The sequence below is a fragment of the Oncorhynchus clarkii genome, chromosome 6, assembly GCF_045791955.1.
Source record: "Oncorhynchus clarkii lewisi isolate Uvic-CL-2024 chromosome 6, UVic_Ocla_1.0, whole genome shotgun sequence".
NCBI classification, from domain to species: domain Eukaryota; kingdom Metazoa; phylum Chordata; class Actinopteri; order Salmoniformes; family Salmonidae; genus Oncorhynchus; species Oncorhynchus clarkii.
In genome coordinates this window covers 72,206,699-72,224,988 of record NC_092152.1, presented here as the reverse complement: position 1 = coordinate 72,224,988, position 18,290 = coordinate 72,206,699, and the positions used below count along the sequence as shown (strand labels likewise).

At 42.9% G+C, this 18,290-nt stretch overlaps 1 protein-coding gene across 3 annotated transcripts in view; it reads right to left on the bottom strand.

The window, feature by feature from the left end:
* LOC139411571 (tubby protein homolog) overlaps nucleotides 1–18,290 on the bottom strand; it is a 125,051-nt gene that overhangs the window by 34,521 nt on the left and 72,240 nt on the right. The window lies entirely within an intron of this gene.

Below are 18,290 nucleotides of genomic sequence, written 5' to 3'. Positions count from 1 at the left end.
TCCACAATTTCTGTTGCCAAGTCCTTGATTCAATTGATGCTGTTTTTTCCTTGGTTTAAATATCAAACATTTTCATAGAAATTGGTGATGTATGATTGTTGTGCAAGCACTTGCACTATATTCAAGTAGCCTGTGTGTGTACAGTACGTGCATACGTTTCTTAGTATGCACAATACAGTACATGGCCCACATTTAAAGTTTGTGTACTTTAAAGTGTTAGGCACTTTTTACAGAAGGTAGATATGTAATTGTTAGCTTCTGCGTCCCTCCCTGGCAGTGCTGTGTGTGTTTGGCTGTGACCTGCCGGAGCCAGAGTGAGTCTGATAGTCTGGGCTGCCTCACATGGGATTAAATGAGAGGCCACAGAGGTGCAGCTGAGTCCCGGGTCACCTCCCCTTGTCTCGCCCGGCTCGCCACCAGGCCCCATACATACATTTTTCATGGAAGGCACCAGGCAGGCTCCATCTGATGGGAGGAACTGCTTATCGCTCTGAGAAACCATCCATGAAGGGCTGGCCAGGCCTCCAAGTTGAGAGGAACACCCGCTCTCCCACTGTTCCCCCCTCCCCTCTTCTCAACCCTCAGCTCCCCTTCCATGTCAACCTCCCGCAGGTAAGCAATGTGAATCCGTGGCAGTGCCTGAGCATGTCAGTGTAGTGTGTTGTTTAAGGGCTCTTGTCCCTGAGGACAATTATTGAAGAGGGCACTGCGTCACCTAATACGTCATCCTGTCTATTACCTTTAACACCTAGGCCTACAACGTCAATATCACCTTTATTATCTACATTACTAATGTCACTGACTACTGCTATATCACTCTTATCATCGTAATCTCATCTTAATATAGAAAATATATAAGAAACATATTTTTTGATGCGTTCTCTTCACAAAGTCATTTGTCATAGAGCACTTAACGATGAACACGCTTAACAAGAAACTATACAGCAAAAAGTTAAAATACAAAAGCAAATTAAATTAAATGTTCAATTATTATTTTCTATGAGGAGATTTTATTTAAAGAAAGGAACTTATTAGTTTCCTAGATTGACTGAAATGATAAGAGATATTTTGAACTAATGTTCCTGGTAGGCTCATATTGAACCAATCCCTATGGTTGCTCTTTCTCTCAGATGAATACATCCTCTAATAAGTGGGTTTAGGAACCTTAGACCCTGCCAAATACAAAACCAGGACACTCAAGCGTGTGTGTTTAATGTTGGTGTGTGCATCTGTGTGTGTGCTCTCTTAGAAGCAGCAACATGAGTACGTGTACATACGTACACACAGATCTATCACTACCTTTATTGCTCCATTATAGGAGGCCAGTTCTCCTGACGCAATCTCTCAATGAGATTCATGGCAAGACAGCTCCGTAACTTATAGCAACGAGGAGCCAATAGGAGCAGAGGAAGCCGTGCAACCATGGCAATGGAGCTTCTCTTGGAGGAAACAGCAGCAGCAGTAGCAACAGCAGCAGCCGTAATGCGATCGAGAGCAGACATAAGTCTGTATTTCACCCAAAAATAAGCGAACTGATAAATAACACTGACATTATTAACAATTTGGGGCAGATATTGACTTGAGAATGCCTATAATCAGCAGAATGCATTACCAATGTATGGAGAGAGACATGCAGGGGTCACACAGAGCAAAACAATGGCTGCTGCTTCCCAAGGTGGTAGTAGTAGAGAAAATACACTTTGGGGGAAATGAGCAGAGCTTTTTATGGATTCTACTACACCAGATTCTGCATGAGAAAATCCCCATGTAATTGGATTACAGTAAAACGGTGCCATATATTCCCCAAATAGACTTTCATATGAGCTTTACAGTTAAACTTTACGACTCACCAATAATACAGTAACCTACACAACATTGGAATTGGATGTGTACTTCAGTTTAAGGTTATTTTTAAAAAAGTGGGTCAATAGGTACACGATAAAGACAGGTCCAAAACATTTTCACATGAATAACCAGTCATAACTACTACAGTTATTATAAAGCACTAAAAGATACAGTGAGGCTGTCATCATTGTTGAATGACAAAATCAAAGAAACATAAATTAGATCCTACCACACACCAATGACCACAACAGACCCTTCACTAAGCCCTGCCCCCCTTGGTTACTGTTGCTACCTCAGACAACATTTTCCAGGGAAGCCCAATTCCCCCTTCTAACCCTGCTGAAATCCCCTAACAATGATCTCAAAATGTGTTTTTAATACACAATGAAATTAAACACAGAATACTACCCTTTACTAACTAGGAAACTCTGGTATGTTGTGGTGGACTGTCATTACAATTGCTTCATGGGAACCTGATAAAATTATGTTAACGTGGCTAGCCACTGAATGGCTCTGAATTAAAGAGATTCTCCGGTACACCAGTATATTTTTAGCCAGTAGTTCATGAGCAGTGGCGGCACCTTCACCCCAATAAAGAAAGAAAAATTATTACTAAACTCAGCTGATCGTCCTCGCAGAAGCAGACCACATGTAACAACACCTGCTCAGGATCGGTGCATCCGAATATCACACCTGCGGGACAGGTACAGGATGGCAACAACAACTGCCCGAGTTATGCCAGAAATGCACAATCCCTCCATTAGTGCTCAGACTGTCCGCAATAGGCTGAGAGAGGCTGGACTGAGTGCTTGTAGGCCTGATGTAAGGCAGGTCCTCACCAGACATCACCGGCAACAACGTCGCCTATGAGCACAAACCCACCATCGCTGGACCAGACAGGACTGGCAAAAAGTGCTATTCACTGATGAGTCGCGGTTTTGTCTCACCAGGGGTGATGGTCAGATTCGCGTTTATCGTCGATGGAATGAGCGTTACACCGAGGCCTGTACTCTGGAGTGGGATTGATTTGGAGGTGGAGGGTCCGTCATGGTCTGGGGTGGTGTGTCACAGCATCATCAGACTGAGCTTGTTGTCATTGCAGGCAATCTCAATGCTGTGCGTTACAGGGAAGACATCCTCCTCCCTCATGTGGTACCCTTCCTGCAGGCTCATCCTGACATTACCCTCCAGCATGACAATGCCACCAGCCATACTGCTCGTTCTGTGGGTAATTTCCTGCAACACAGGAATGTCAGTGTTCTGCCATGGCCAGCGAAGAGCCCGGATCTCAATCCCATTGAGCATGTCTGGGACCTGTTGGATCGGAGGGTGAGGGCTAGGGCCATTCCTCCCAGAAATGTCTGGGAACTTGCAGGTACCTTGGTGGAAGAGTGCGGTAACATCTCACAGCAAGAACTGGCAAATCTGGTACAGTCCACGAGGAGGGGATGCACTGCAGTACTTAATGCAGCTGGGGGCCACACCAGATACTGACAGCTACTTTTAATTTTGACCCCCCCCCCCCCCCCCCCTTTGTTCAGGGACACATTATTCAATTTCTGTTAGTCACATGTCCTGCAGCACTGTAAAGTCCATGGAAAATAAGAGCACCTCCTTCCAGCACTGAGACTAAGAAACACTGTCACCACTGATAAATCCACAATAATTGAGAATTTCAAAAAGCTTTTCTCTACTGCTGGCCATGCTTTCCACCTGGCTACCCCATCCCCGGCAAACAGATCTGCACCCCCTGCAGCAACTGGCCTACGCCCACCCCCACCCCGCTTCTCCTTCACCCAAATCCAGACAGCTGATGTTCTGAAAGAGCTGCAAAATCTAGATCCCTACAAATCAGCTGGGCTAGACAATCTGGACCCTCTCTTCCTAAAATGATCCGCTGCTATTGTTGCAACCCGAATTACTAGTCTGTTCAACCTCTCTTTCGTATCGTCTGAGATTCCTAAAGATTGGAAAGCGGCCGCGGTCATCCCCCTCTTCAAAGGGGGAGACACTCTAGAACCAAACTGCAACAGACGTATATCCATCCTGGCCTGCCTTTCTAAAGTCTTCGAAAGCCAAGTGAACAAACAGATCACCAACAATTTCGAAACCCATCGCACCTTCTCCGCTATGCAATCTGGTTTCCGAGCTGGTCATGGGTGCACCTCAGCCACACTCAAGGTCCTAAACGATATCATAACCGCCATCAATAAAAGGCCATGTGCAGAAGTCTTCATCGACCTGGTCAAGGCTTTTGACTCTGTCAATCACCATGTTCTTATCGGCAGAGAGTTCAGTGAGTCAAATCAGACGGCCTGTTGTCCAGAACTCTGGCAGTCTCTGGGGGTGCCACAGGATTCAATTCCCGGGGCGACTCTTTTCTCTGTATATATCAATGATGTCGTTCTTGCTGCGGGTGATTCTTTGATCCACCTCTACACAGACGACACCAATCTGTACACATCTGGCCCTTCTTTGGACACTGTTTTAACAAACCTCTAAACGAGCTTCAACGCCATACAACACATCCTTCCGTTGCCTCCAACTGCTTTTAAATGCTAGCAAAACAAAGTGCATGCTCTTCAACCAATCACTGCACCCGCCCGCCCGACTAGCATCACTACTCTGGACGGTTCTGAATTAGAACATGTGGACAACTATAAATACCTAGGTGTCTGGCTAGACTGTAAATTCTCCTTCCAGACTCACATTAAGCATCTCCAATCCAATGTTAAATCTAGAATCTGCGTCCTATTTCGCAACAAAGCCTCTTTCACTCATGCTGCCAAACATACCCTCGTGAAATTGAATATCCTACCGATCATCGACTTCGGCGATGTCATTTACAAAATAGCCTCCAACACTCTACTCAGCAAATTGGATGTAGTCTATCACAGTGCCATCCGTTTTGTTACCAAAGCCCCATATACCCACCACTGTGACCTGCTCTCGTTGGCTGGTCCTCGCTACATATTCGTCGCCAAACCCACTGCCTCCAGGTCATCTATAAGTCCTTGCTAGGTAAAGCTCTGCCTTATCTCAGCTCACTGGTCACCATAGCAACACCCACCCGTAGCACACCCTCCAGCAGGTATATTTCACTGGTCATCCCAAATCCAACACCTCCTTTGGCTGCCTTTCCTTCCAGTTATCTGCTGCCAATGACTGGAACGAATTGCAAAAATCACTTAAGTTGGAGACTTATATCTCCCTCACTAACTTTAAACGTCAGCTGTCAGAGCAGCTTACCGATCGCTGCAGCTGTACACAGACCATCTGTAAATAGTCCATCCAACCAACTACAGTGCCTTGCGAAAGTATTCGGCCCCCTTGAACTTTGCGACCTTTTGCCACATTTCAGGCTTCAAGCATAAAGATATAAAACTGTATTTTTTTGTGAAGAATCAACAACAAGTGGGACACAATCATGAAGTGGAACGACATTTATTGGATATTTCAAACTTTTTTAACAAATCAAAAACTGAAAAATTGGGCGTGCAAAATTATTCAGCCCCTTTACTTTCAGTGCAGCAAACTCTCTCCAGAAGTTCAGTGAGGATCTCTGAATGATCCAATGTTGACCTAAATGACTAATGATGATAAATACAATCCACCTGTGTGTAATCAAGTCTCCGTATAAATGCACCTGCACTGTGATAGTCTCAGAGGTCCGTTAAAAGCGCAGAGAGCATCATGAAGAACAAGGAACACACCAGGCAGGTCCGAGATACTGTTGTGAAGAAGTTTAAAGCCGGATTTGGATACAAAAAGATTTCCCAAGCTTTAAACATCCCAAGGAGCACTGTGCAAGCGATAATATTGAAATGGAAGGAGTATTAGACCACTGCAAATCTACCAAGACCTGGCCGTCCCTCTAAACTTTCAGCTCATACAAGGAGAAGACTGATCAGAGATGCAGCCAAGAGGCCCATGATCACTCTGGATGAACTGCAGAGATCTACAGCTGAGGTGGGAGACTCTGTCCATAGGACAACAATCAGTCGTATATTGCACAAATCTGGCCTTTATGGAAGAGTGGCAAGAAGAAAGCCATTTCTTTTTTTTTTTAAAATTTTACCCCTTTTTTCTCCCCAATTTCGTAGTATCCAATTGTTGTAGTAGCTACTATCTTGTCTCATCGCTACAACTCCCGTACGGGCTCGGGAGAGACGAAGGTTGAAAGTCATGCGTCCTCCGATACACAACCAACCAAGCCGCTGCTTCTTTAACACAGCGCACATCCAACCCGGAAGCCAGCCGCACCAATGCGCCGGAGGAAACACCGTGCACCTGGCCACCTTGGCTAGCGTACACTGCGCCCAGCCCGCCACAGGAGTCGCTGGTGCGTGATGAGACAAGGACACCCCTACCGACCAAGCCCTCCCTAACCCGGGCGACGCTAGGCCAATTGTGCGTCGCCCCACGGACCTCCCGGTCGCGGCCGGTTACGACAGAGCCTGGGCGCGAACCCAGGACTCTGATGGCACAGCTGGCGCTGCAGTACAGCGCCCTTAACCACTGCGCCACCCGGGAGGCCCTGAAAGACATTTCTTAAAGATATCCATAAAAAGTGTTGTTTAAAGTTTGCCACAAGCCACCTGGGAGACACACCAAACATGTGGAAGAAGGTGCTCTGGTCAGATGAAACCAAAATTGAACTTTTTGGCAACAATGTAAAACGTTATGTTTGGCGTAAAAGCAACACAGCTGAACACACCATCCCCACTGTCAAACATGGTGGTGGCAGCATCATGGTTTGGGCCTGCTTTTCTTCAGCAGGGACAGGGAAGATGGTTAAAATTGATGGGAAAATGGATGGAGCCAAATACAGGACCATTCTGGAAGAAAACCTGATGGAGTCTGCAAAAGACCTGAGACTGGGACGGAGATTTGTCTTCCAACAAGACAATGATCCAAAACATAAAGCAAAATCTACAATGGAATGGTTCAAAAATAAACATATCCAGATGTTAGAATGGCCAAGTCAAAGTCCAGACCTGAATCCAATCGAGAATCTGTGGAAAGAACTGAAAACTGCTGTTCACAAATGCTCTCCATCCAATCTCACTGAGCTCGAGCTGTTTTGCAAGGAGGAATGGGAAAATATTTCAGTCTCTCGATGTGCAAAACTGATAGAGACATACCCCAAGCGACTTACAGCTGTAATCGCAGCAAAAGGTGGCGCTACAAAGTATTAACTTAAGGGGGCTGAATAATTTTGCACGCCCAATTTTTCAGTTTTTGATTTGTTAAAAATTTTTGAAATATCCAATAAATGTCGTTCCACTTCATGATTGTGTCCCACTTGTTGTTGATTCTTCACAAAAAAATACAGTTTTATATCTTTATGTTTGAAGCCTGAAATGTGGCAAAAGGTCGCAAAGTTCAAGGGGGCCGAATACTTTCGCAAGGCACTGTACCTACCTCATCCCCATATTTGTTTTTCTGCTCTTTTGCACACCAGTATTTCTACTTGCACATCCTCATCTGCACATATATCACTCCAGTGTAAATTGCTAAATTGTAGTTACTTCGCCACTGTTGACCTATTTATTGCCTTACCTCCTGACTTCATTTGCACACACTGTATACAAATTTTTCTATTGTGTTATTGACTGTACGATTGTTTATCCCATGTGTAACTCTGCTGTTTTTGTCGCACTGCTTTTCTTCATCTAGGCCAGGTCGCAGTTGTAAATGAGAACTTGTTCCCAACTGGCCTACCTGGTTAAATAAAGGTGAAATTAAATTAAATAGTCTGTGGAACTTGTTCAGTTCATGTCTCAGTTGTTGTATCTTGTCATGTTCATACAAATATTTACACATGTTAAGTTTGCTGAAAATAAACACAGTTGACAGTGAGAGGATGTTCATTTTTTTGCTGAGTTTATATTAAGTTTATGAATAGATGTAAATTCATTTGTTTTTCTCTCTAAATTGTAAAATTATTTGGTGTTTTTTTTCACCTTCCTCCAACCATCTCCTTATTGATCTTACAAATGCCCCTTTTGCCTTCTCTTCATACATTCAGTCCATTTCTAGTTGTAAAGAGAATAACTGAGCCTTTCCTTCTTCATCAAGGTCCTCCATAGAGATTAGAGAAAGGATTTCCTTAACAAGTTTATCTTCCCTCAATCTTTTATGTTCAGCAATTTCTTTACCTCTCTTCCTGGATGTCAGTTTTATTTCATACTTCATTAATTCACAATATTTTCCATAAGACTTAAATAGTTGGCGTTTCCTCCAATTTTCTTGTATAACATCTTTGGCATCCGTCTTGAAACTATCAACGTCCAACAGTCTACTACTGAGTTTCCAATAACTCAGATTCGGTTAACTTCAGATCCATTAACATTTAAAGATAAGAATATAACTTTATGATTGTAGTATCTGGGATCTACATCTGTTTATATGAGTTACTGTGCTGTTACTAAGCAGTAATGCATTAGGGCAGTGTTACGTTACTACACCTAATAGGAAATGCACATGCACACTGGGGTGCCAGGAACTGTATAGCACGAGGGGTTTTGACTAAACGAAAACTAACTGTACTCCCGTCTACTGCCTGGTCATTTCTCCACAACACAAATATTACAATGATCAGTAAGAATTGATGGTTCAATGGATACCTTGACTACAGTATTATCGAATGAATTAGAAACCAACCAGAATCAACCAATTCTTGACTGTCTGGACATGTCCTTGTTACTTCAAATGAAGTCCTTTTTATCAGGATATTTCGATCTCCAAATATCGACTAATCCAAGACCAAGACATAGATTATTAAACTCAGGATTAACAATGCTGGATCTGTTAGCATATGTTATCTGTCAATCATCACATTAGATACAGAATTAAAATGTCCACCTAAGATAATTTTTATATTCTGAAATACACCTATATTATTAATCTCTTCAAATTCTTGAAATAATATCCTTTGTTTTTTGTTGTTGTTGGATGCATAAATGTTCCCTAATAAAAAATATTTCACTGTTGAAATTAACCAGCGTCCAGAGTGATGAGTCTCACTACTGATGCACCTCTTAAAACTGCTACAGATACAGAGTGGTTGTTGCCATATAATAACCAGATATTGTTATCCCATTGATTTGTCAAAAAGCTACATCGGAAGAAAGAACCGTTTGCAATACAGGAAAATAGACATTTGAGTAAATTACGAATACCCCTAACATTATTTGAACAAACTTCAACCAATAACCTTGTTATGCTAATATAAGCTTTTCCTAAGGATATGTAACTCAAAAGGATTTCCATCCCATTATTAACCTCTCCAACAAAAAACAAACAAATACTGGTCATAAAGTTACCAAAGTATTCTTACTCCCACAAGGGGGAGACATTGTGTAGACTTTACAATAAGCAGTTACTCACCCATAGTTAATGTTTAGTTTACCAGTCCTCAAGTCAGCCTTTTCTCATTCAAATGTTTGTGTACATTTTTTATAATAAAAGGCAGCTTTTCACCTGGAAATTAGGCAGTTTTTAGGCCTACCAGTTCTGTTCGAAATAGACTCTGGCTCTCTCTCAAATGTTCCGATTTGTCTGCATTTCTTTCCATTCGATGATCACACACTTGCACAAACAAAAAAATGACGTTCTCTGCCTTTCGAGCTGCAGCCACCATCGGCCACAGTTTCTCTCGTGTCACTTTGTCCACTGAGGTCAGATCCTCCGTGAACCTCAATTTTTGCTCAATGAGGAACTCACAATTCTTTGCTCGCCTCCAGAGATGATCCCGTGTAGATCTGTTGGTGAACCGGATGATGGTTGTCCTCTGTCACTTGTCTTGATTCGGGAATGACAGCTCCACAGATGTCAACAACTCTGCATTTGATGTCCTCACCCACCTGCTCTGGTATTCCATGGAGCCTCAGGTTCCACCTGCGCTGGTATCTCTCCGCCTAATTCACCTTTTGCTCGAGTTCAGCCACTTTCTTTTCATTTTCCTGGCAGATAACTTCCACTTTCTTCATGTCGCTTTTGAGGGTTTTCACTTCTCCAAAGATAGTCAGATTTTTTTCTTGGCCTCAATTTTTCATCGTATTCTCCCTTTCATCTATCTTTGCTGTCAAAAGCATTAGAACATTGTTCTGCATCTCAAGAAGTGACATACCCTCTTGGCCTCTCATCCTTTTCCCCTGGGGCTTGACTGGAGTGCCGGGGTCCTAAGGTAACGGCCCGAGCTGGGGACTGGACGCAAGTTGTGACCATTGTTGTCTGTGTTCACCAAATGTTCATCACCCATAGCAATATTTCCTCCCCCCACAGTTCAATTCTGAAGAGGAGTACCTGAAACCATACCATTGTTTGCTGATAATTGTCCAACTGATGTTTTCTCCATTTCTTTTCCTTTGGTTCTGGAAGTTAGACAAGCTAGTTCTTGAACTAGATAGCAGATCTGGGCATCTAGTGTTGTCGCTAACTTAATTGTTTTAGAGGTGAATAACTTGCAGAAAGTAATCAATTACTTTGGTAAACAAACTAAAACATATTCATAAGGGGTTTTATGACCTTAGAAATGACCAAGTAGTCACATTTGGGTATCAATACAGTTGCAGTCAGAAGTTTACATACACTTTGTTTAAATTCATTATAACTTGTCTTTTTTAACCACTCCACAAATGTCTTGTTAACCAACTATAGTTTTAGCAAGTCGGTTAGGACATCTACTTTGTGCATGACAGAAGTAATTTTTCCAGCAATTGTTTACAGACAGATTATTTCACTTACAATTCACTGTTTCACAATTCCAGTGGGTCAGAAGTTTACAAACACTAAGTTGACTGTGCCTTTAAACAGCTTGGAAAATTCCAGAAAATTATGTCATGGCTTTAGAGGCCTCTGATAGGCTAATTGAAATTATTTGAGTCAATTGGAGGTGTACCTGTGGATGTATTTAAAGGCACACCTTCAAACTCAGTGCCTCTTTGCTTGACATCATGGGAAAATCTAAAGGAATCAGCCAAGACCTCAGAAAATAAATTGTAGACCTCCACAAGTCTGGTTCATCCTTGGGAGCAATTTCCAAATGCCTGAAGGTACCACGTTCATCTGTACAAACAATAGTACGCAAGTATAAACACCACGGGACCACGCAGCCGTCATACCACTCAGGAAGAAGACGCGTTCTGTCTCCTAGAGATGAACGTGCTTTGGTGCAAAAAGTTCAAATCAATCCCAGAACAACAGCATTTGAAGATGCTGAAGGAAACAGGTACAAAAGTATCTATATCCACAGTAAAGCGAGTCCAAGCATACTTCCAACGTTGTGGCAAAAAAGTCAAGGTATTGGAGTGGCCATCAAAGCCCCGACCTCAATCCAATAAAACATTTGTGGGCAGAACTGAAAAAGCTTGTGCGAGCAAGGAGGCCTACAAACCTGACTCAGTTACACCAGCTCTGACAGGAGGAATGGGCCAAAATTAACCCAACTTATGGTGGAAGGCTACCCAAAACGTTTAAATTGTTTGAGGCATTGCTACAAATACTAATTGAGTGTATGTAAACTTCTGACCCACTAGGAATGCGATGAAAGAAATAAAAGCTGAAATAAATCCTTCTCTCTACTATTGTTCTGACATTTCACATTCTCAAAATAAAGTGGTGATCCTAACTGACCTAAGACAGGGACTTTTTACTTGGATTAAATGCCAGGAATTGTGAATAACTGAGTTTAAATGTATTTTGCTAAGGTGTATGTAAACTTCTGACTTCACCTGTACATACATACCAGTGGAGGCTGCTGAGGGAAGGATGGCTCATAATAATGGCAGGAATGGGGTGTAATGTAGTGAATGGAAAACCATGTGTTTTATACCATTCCATGCACTCCATTACAGTAGGAGAGCCATCCCCCCTCAGCAGCCTTCACTGATTCAAACACACTCTACATTTAGAATCATAATTTGCTGCTGCAACACTGTTCTTTATTGTACTCTTATTATCTATCCTGATGCCTAGTCACTTTACCCTGCCTTCATGTACATACAGTGCCTTGTGAAAGTATTCACCCCCATTGGCATTTTTCCTATTTTGTTGCCTTACTACCTGGAATGAAAATAGATTTTGGGGGGTTGGTATCACTTGATTTACACAACATGCCTACCACATTGAAGATGCACAATCTTTTTTCTTGTGAAACAAACAACAAATGTGACAAAAAAACAGCAAACTTGAGCGTGCATAAAGTGGGGCAAAAAAGTATTTAGTCAGCCACCAATTCTGCAAGTTCTCCCACTTAAAAAGATGAGAGGCCTGTAATTTTCATCATAGGTACACTTCAACTAAAAATCCAGAAAATCACATTGTAGGATTTTTTATGAATTTATTTGCAAATTATGGTGGAAAATAAGTATTTGGTCACCTACAAACAAGCAAGATTTCTGGCTCTGTCCTCCACTCGTTACCTGTATTAATGGCACCTGTTTGAACTTGTTATCAGTATAAATGACACCTGTCCACAACCTCAAAACAGTCACACTCCAAACTCCACTATGGCCAAGACCAAAGAGCTGTCAAAGGACACCAGAAACAAAATTGTAGACCTGCACCAGGCTGAATCTGGAATAGGTAAGCAGCTTGTTTTGAAGAAATCAACTGTGGGAGCAAATATTAGGAAATGGAAGACATACAAGACCACTCATAATCTCCCTCGATCTGCGGCTCCACGCAAGATCTCACCCCGTGGGGTCAAAATGATCACAAGAACGGTGAGCAAAAATCCCAGAACCACACGGGGTGACCTAGTGAATGACCTGCAGAGAGCTGGGACCAAAGTAACAAAGCCTACCATCAGTAACACACTATGCCGCCAGGGACTCAAATCCTGCAGTGCCAGACGTGTCCCCCTGCTTAAGCCAGTACATGTCCAGGCCCGTCTGAAGTTTGCTAGAGAGCATTTGGATGATCCAGAAGAAGATTGAGAGAATGTCATATGGTCAGATGAAACCAAAATATTACTTTTTGGTAAAAACTCAACTCGTTGTGTTTGGAGGAGAAAGAATGCTGAGTTGCATCCAAAGAACACCTACTGTGAAGCATGGGGGTTGAAACATCATGCTTTGGGGCTGTTTTTCTGCAAAGGGACCAGGACAACTGATCCGTGTAAAGGAAAGAATTAATGGGGCCATGTATCGTGAGATTTTGAGTGAAAACCTCCTTCCATCAGCAAGGGCATTGAAAATGAAACATGCCTGGGTCTTTCAGCATGACAATGATCCCAAACACACCACCCAGGCAACGAAGGAGTGGCTTCTTAAGAAGCATTTGAAGGTCCTGGAGTGGCCTAGCCAGTCTCCAGATCTCAACCCCATAGAAAATCTTTGGAGGGAGTTGAAAGTCTGTGTTGCCCAGCAACAGCCCCAAAACATCACTGCTCTAGAGGAAATCTGCATGGAGGAATGGGCCAAAATACCAGCAACAGTGTGTGAAAACCTTGTGAAAACTTACAGAAAACATTTGACCTCTGTCATTGCCAACAAAGGGTATATAACAAAGTATTGAGATAAACTTTTGTTATTGACCAAATACTTATTTTCCACCATAATTTGCAAATAAATTCTTTAAAAATCATACAGTGTGATTTTTGGGATTTTTTTTCTTCTCATTTTGTCTGTCATAGTTGAAGTGTACCTATGATGAAAATTACAGGCCTCTCATCTTTTTAAGTGGGAGAACTTGCACAATTGGTGGCTGACTATGTCTCTATGTCTCTATAGGCTTGGCACATCTAGCCACTGGGTTTTTTGCCCATTCTTCAAGGCAAAACTGCTCCAGTTCCTGTTGGATGGGTTCCTGCTGGTGTACAGCAATCTTTAAGTCATACCACAGATTCTCAATTGGATTGGGGTCTGGGCTTTGACTAGGCCATTCCAAGACAATTAAATGTTTCCCCTTAAACCACACAACTGCTGTTTTAGCAGTATGCTTATGGTCATTGTCCTGCTGGAAGGTGAACCTCCGTCCCAGTCGCAAATCTCTGGAAGACTGAAACAGCTTTCCTTCAAGAATTTCTCTGTATTTAGCGCCATCCATCATTCATTCAAGTCTGACCAGTTTCCCAGTCCCTGCCAATGAAAAACATCCCCACAGCATGATACTGCCACCACCATGCTTCACTGTGGGAATAGTGTTCTCGGGGTGATGAGAGGTGTTGGGTTTGTGCCAGACATAGCGTTTTCCTTGATGGCTAAAAAGTACCTTCTTCCATATGTTTAGGGAGTCTCCCACATGCCCTTTGGCGAACACCAAACGTGTTTGCTTATTTTTTTCTTTAAGTAATGGCTTTTTTCTGGCCACTCTTCTGTAAAGCCCAGCTCTGTGGAGTGTACGGCTTAAAGTGGTCCTATGGACAGATACGCCAATCTCCGCTGTGGAGCTTTGCAGCTCCTTCAGGGTTATATTGGTCTCTTTGTTTCCTTTGATTAATGCCCTCCTTGGCTGGTCCGTGAGTTTTGGTGGGCAGCCCTCTCTTGGCAGGTTTGTTGTGGTGCCATACTCTTTCCATTTTTTAATAATGGATTTAAATGGTCCTCTGTGGGATGTTCAAAGTTTCTGCTATTTTTTTTATAACCCAACCCTGATCTGTACTTCTACACAACTTTGTCCCTGACCTGTTTGGAGAGCTCATTGGTCTTCATGGTGCCGCTTGCTTGGTGGTGCCCCTTGATTAGTGGTGTTGCAGACTCTGGGGCCTTTCAGAATAAGTGTATATATACACTGAGATCATGTGACAGATCATGTGACACTTAGATTGCACACAGGTGGACTTCATTTAATTAATTATTTGACTTCTGAAGGTAATTGGTTGCACCAGATCTTAACTAGGGGCTTCATAGCAAAAGGGGTGAATACATATGCACGCACAACTTTACGTATTGTTGAAATCCAAATTAAAATCTATTTAAATTACAGGTTGTAATGCAACAAAATAGGAAAAACGCCAAGGGAGGTAAATACTTTTACAAGGCACTGTATCTACCTCAAATATCTCATACCGCTGCACATGGCACCTACTACCATACCCCATTCAAAGGCACTTTAATATTTTGTCTTGCCCATTCACCCTCTGAATGACACACATACACAATCCATGTTTCATTTTTCTAAGAGCTTAAAAATCCTTCTTTAACCCATCTCCTTCCCTTCATCTATACTGATTGAAGTGGATTTAACAAGTGACATCAATAAGGGATCATAGCTTTCCCCTAGATTCACCTGATCAGTCTATGTCATGGAAAGAGCAGGTGTTTTTAATGTTTTGTATACTCAGTGTAATTTAGGCTTGCCTAAATAAAGCTGCTCCGTTTGCTATGCACATTGGCACATCCAGCCCAAAGCAGTCAGTTTAAAAATACTTAGTAGTTGCCAAAGTTCCAGAGAAAGTCTAACTGTCAGCATACAATCAAAGCTACTAGCTTTTGGCAAGTAGGGGTAGCTGCAGCCCAATATGGCGACCAGAGTATAGGCGAGTTGGTGTGTCGAAAGTAGTGGGTGTATGGAAAGCAAATCAGCTAATTGTTGCCACTCAAGACCATTTTGCATGGCTGATTGGACTGTACGACGTGTCGATAACCGGCGGCGGTAGCTAACGTGGCCATTTTTTTTATCTCACATGATTTTATATCAATTAGGATAGCAGCCTATATTTATAACTATCTAGATACATACATAATGTACATACAGTCTACTACTCAATGGGGAGGGCATGAACGGCAACACCAGGACACAGTGCCCCATGCTCCCGCTTGACAAGCACTACTGTCCGGCAACAGCGTGAAGTAGCTACCTAGTAGCCAATACCAGGATGACAGTCATAGGAAGCACACACATACAACGCATGGAGCAACAGTACAACCATTATCAATACATTTAATCAAAAATAAAGAAATCATCCGTTTTAAAACTGAAAATGTACAACTATTTGTATAAAATAGGTGTCAGACTCAATGAGAGTTGCTATCCATTGGAGCACTACGATTGCTTGCCCAAAATTCTGAGGCGGGTCTTAGCGAAGGGTCAATCGATGTCAACAATCTAAACTTCCAAACACGCACCCAAGTGTTATCCTTTATTTTGTCTATCCTTAATAGTGCTGGAACATGCATAGCTATTCACACTTGTACACACAAACATCCACACACTCCCTTCTCTTGTGGTCTTTGGAGTCTTGACTAGCACCCAGAGGACTGTACTGTACCTGTAGGGGATCCAGTCGGAAGAGTGCTTGGAGCTCATCTCTCTACCACTGACTGCTGATGTCCTCCGAGTGCTGGGCTAAGGGGGGGCCTGCAATAGCAGCCGAGTGAGGCAGAGGCAGCTGAGGGGTCTGGCGACAGCGATCACGGCGACAGAGCCCACGCAGCCAGCACATCCTCTGCACAGCCCTCTCAAGTCCACCAGCCTGTGTCTGTCTGTCCCTGTGTTCCTCAGTCAGTACAGCCTATGGAGCACAGAGCCCAGCTCTGGGGCTGGAGATGACTAACGATCCAGGCAGGAAGGCTCCTCAGTCATGCACACGAGCAGCACACATAAAACAACCCCCTTCTCTCAGTCTCCTCTCCTTCATGTGCGCGTTCTCTCTGGTTCTCGTGCTCTCTCGCTCACACCCTGCTCTGCTCTCACTCCCGCTCTCAGTGCTCTCTCACTTCTCTCCTCCACCTCTCTATCGCTCTCTCTATCCCTCGCACTCTGGCTCTCTCTCTTACTATCTCTCCGTGAGCATCAGTTAGAGTGGGATCGAGCACCAAGTCGCAAGGCAGAGGAAACAGGTACCAGAGATTCTCTTTTGTCTTGCTGCTTTAATGCTTCAGCCGTAGTGTTCCAGTCCGGTCCCCCCACCCCCCACACACACACCTAGCTGCTAAAGCATGGACTCAGATGTGTTTTCTGAGACATGATTTATTCATTCTCTGAGAGTGAATGTCATTAACATATGATTGTACAGAGTAGTTGTAGTAGTCATTTATGTTGGCAATTCCATGTTGGCTTAATCAGCAATCTGAAAAATGTATTTGAAAAAAATGGAAATCAGATGTGTTTAATAAACATTTAATTTCAAAATATAATATATAAACTATTAATCTGGTCCACCAGCCTGCTCTCTCTGTCAAACCTATACTGAGTGTAGAACACCTGCCATTTCCATGACACCGACCAGGTGAATATCCGGTTTTATATGGTTACAAAATGCCCTTCCGTATACTGTATTTTCACCACAACATCCCCAGGTTTTAACTGCATTTCCTCACGGGGATGTTGTGCTCTTTCCTGCTCATCTCTATCACGGTCACATTGTCACTTTGATTTAGTGTACATTCAGTGAACCTGGCCATTGTTTCGGATATTCAGCACAGCTGACAGATATTTTGCTGATCCACTCAGCACACACACACCATCTTAGGGACGTGCTATGCTGAGGCATGTGTGATGCTTGGGAAAACATGCATGCATTTCCCCAACAAGGTCAGAGCGGTGCAGATGAGACTGTTCTTTTGATACAGATACCGTGCACATAAATTATGGCATGATATACTGTCATCTGCTTTCTTTTTCACTGCATATTATTCACGATAGCACACAATGCTAGTCAAAATGTCACTGGAGTCATGTGACAGATTAACACGTCAGAGGCAGTATTGAGGGCGCTTCAGCATTCTCTCTCAATTATTTACGGTATGCCTCAACGACAGGCATCACTGATCTGTAGGTTACTGCTCATTGGTACGCTGGTATATTGGGAAACAGAACTGACTGGCAACACATCCAGGCTTCAGCAACAAATATAAAATGGAGGTAAATAACAGTCATAGTAAAATAAATTCAGTGAAATAAGCCGATCCAGAGAAAGCCTGGGCCCTGGGGGAGTTAGGACAAGCATATCGTCAGTGAAATGCCTTTCTTGCAGCTCTAACCCCAACAATGCAGTAATCAACAACAGTGTAATACTAAAAATAACAAGGTAGAACAAAAAAAACACAAGATATAAAAACAAGAAGAACACGATAAAGTAAGCAAGCATACTATGCTGTATACAGGGTCAGTTCCAGAACCATATTTATAATGTGCAGGGATACTAAGTAAGTACATGTTCTGTCCCTTCCATACTGTATAGCATGAGATCCACATACTCTGATCTTCTGAGTGCTGGGCTGCTCCATATGACAACTTTCGCTAGGCAACAGCGCTAATAAAAAGGTGCCTCTGACATATTGGCTTGTTGAAAATAAGCTACATCTTCCTCACTATCCTCACAGTTATCATCAAGCTCAGCCATAATAGTATGTCTGCACCACTGGACTGTACTTCAACACTAAACATAGGCTAAGCAATCTGCATCAGAGTGATAAAACACTGTGAACACATGTCTAAATGCATGACAGTAAAGTGGGACTGTCATAGTAAGCCTTGACATTACTAACATCAGT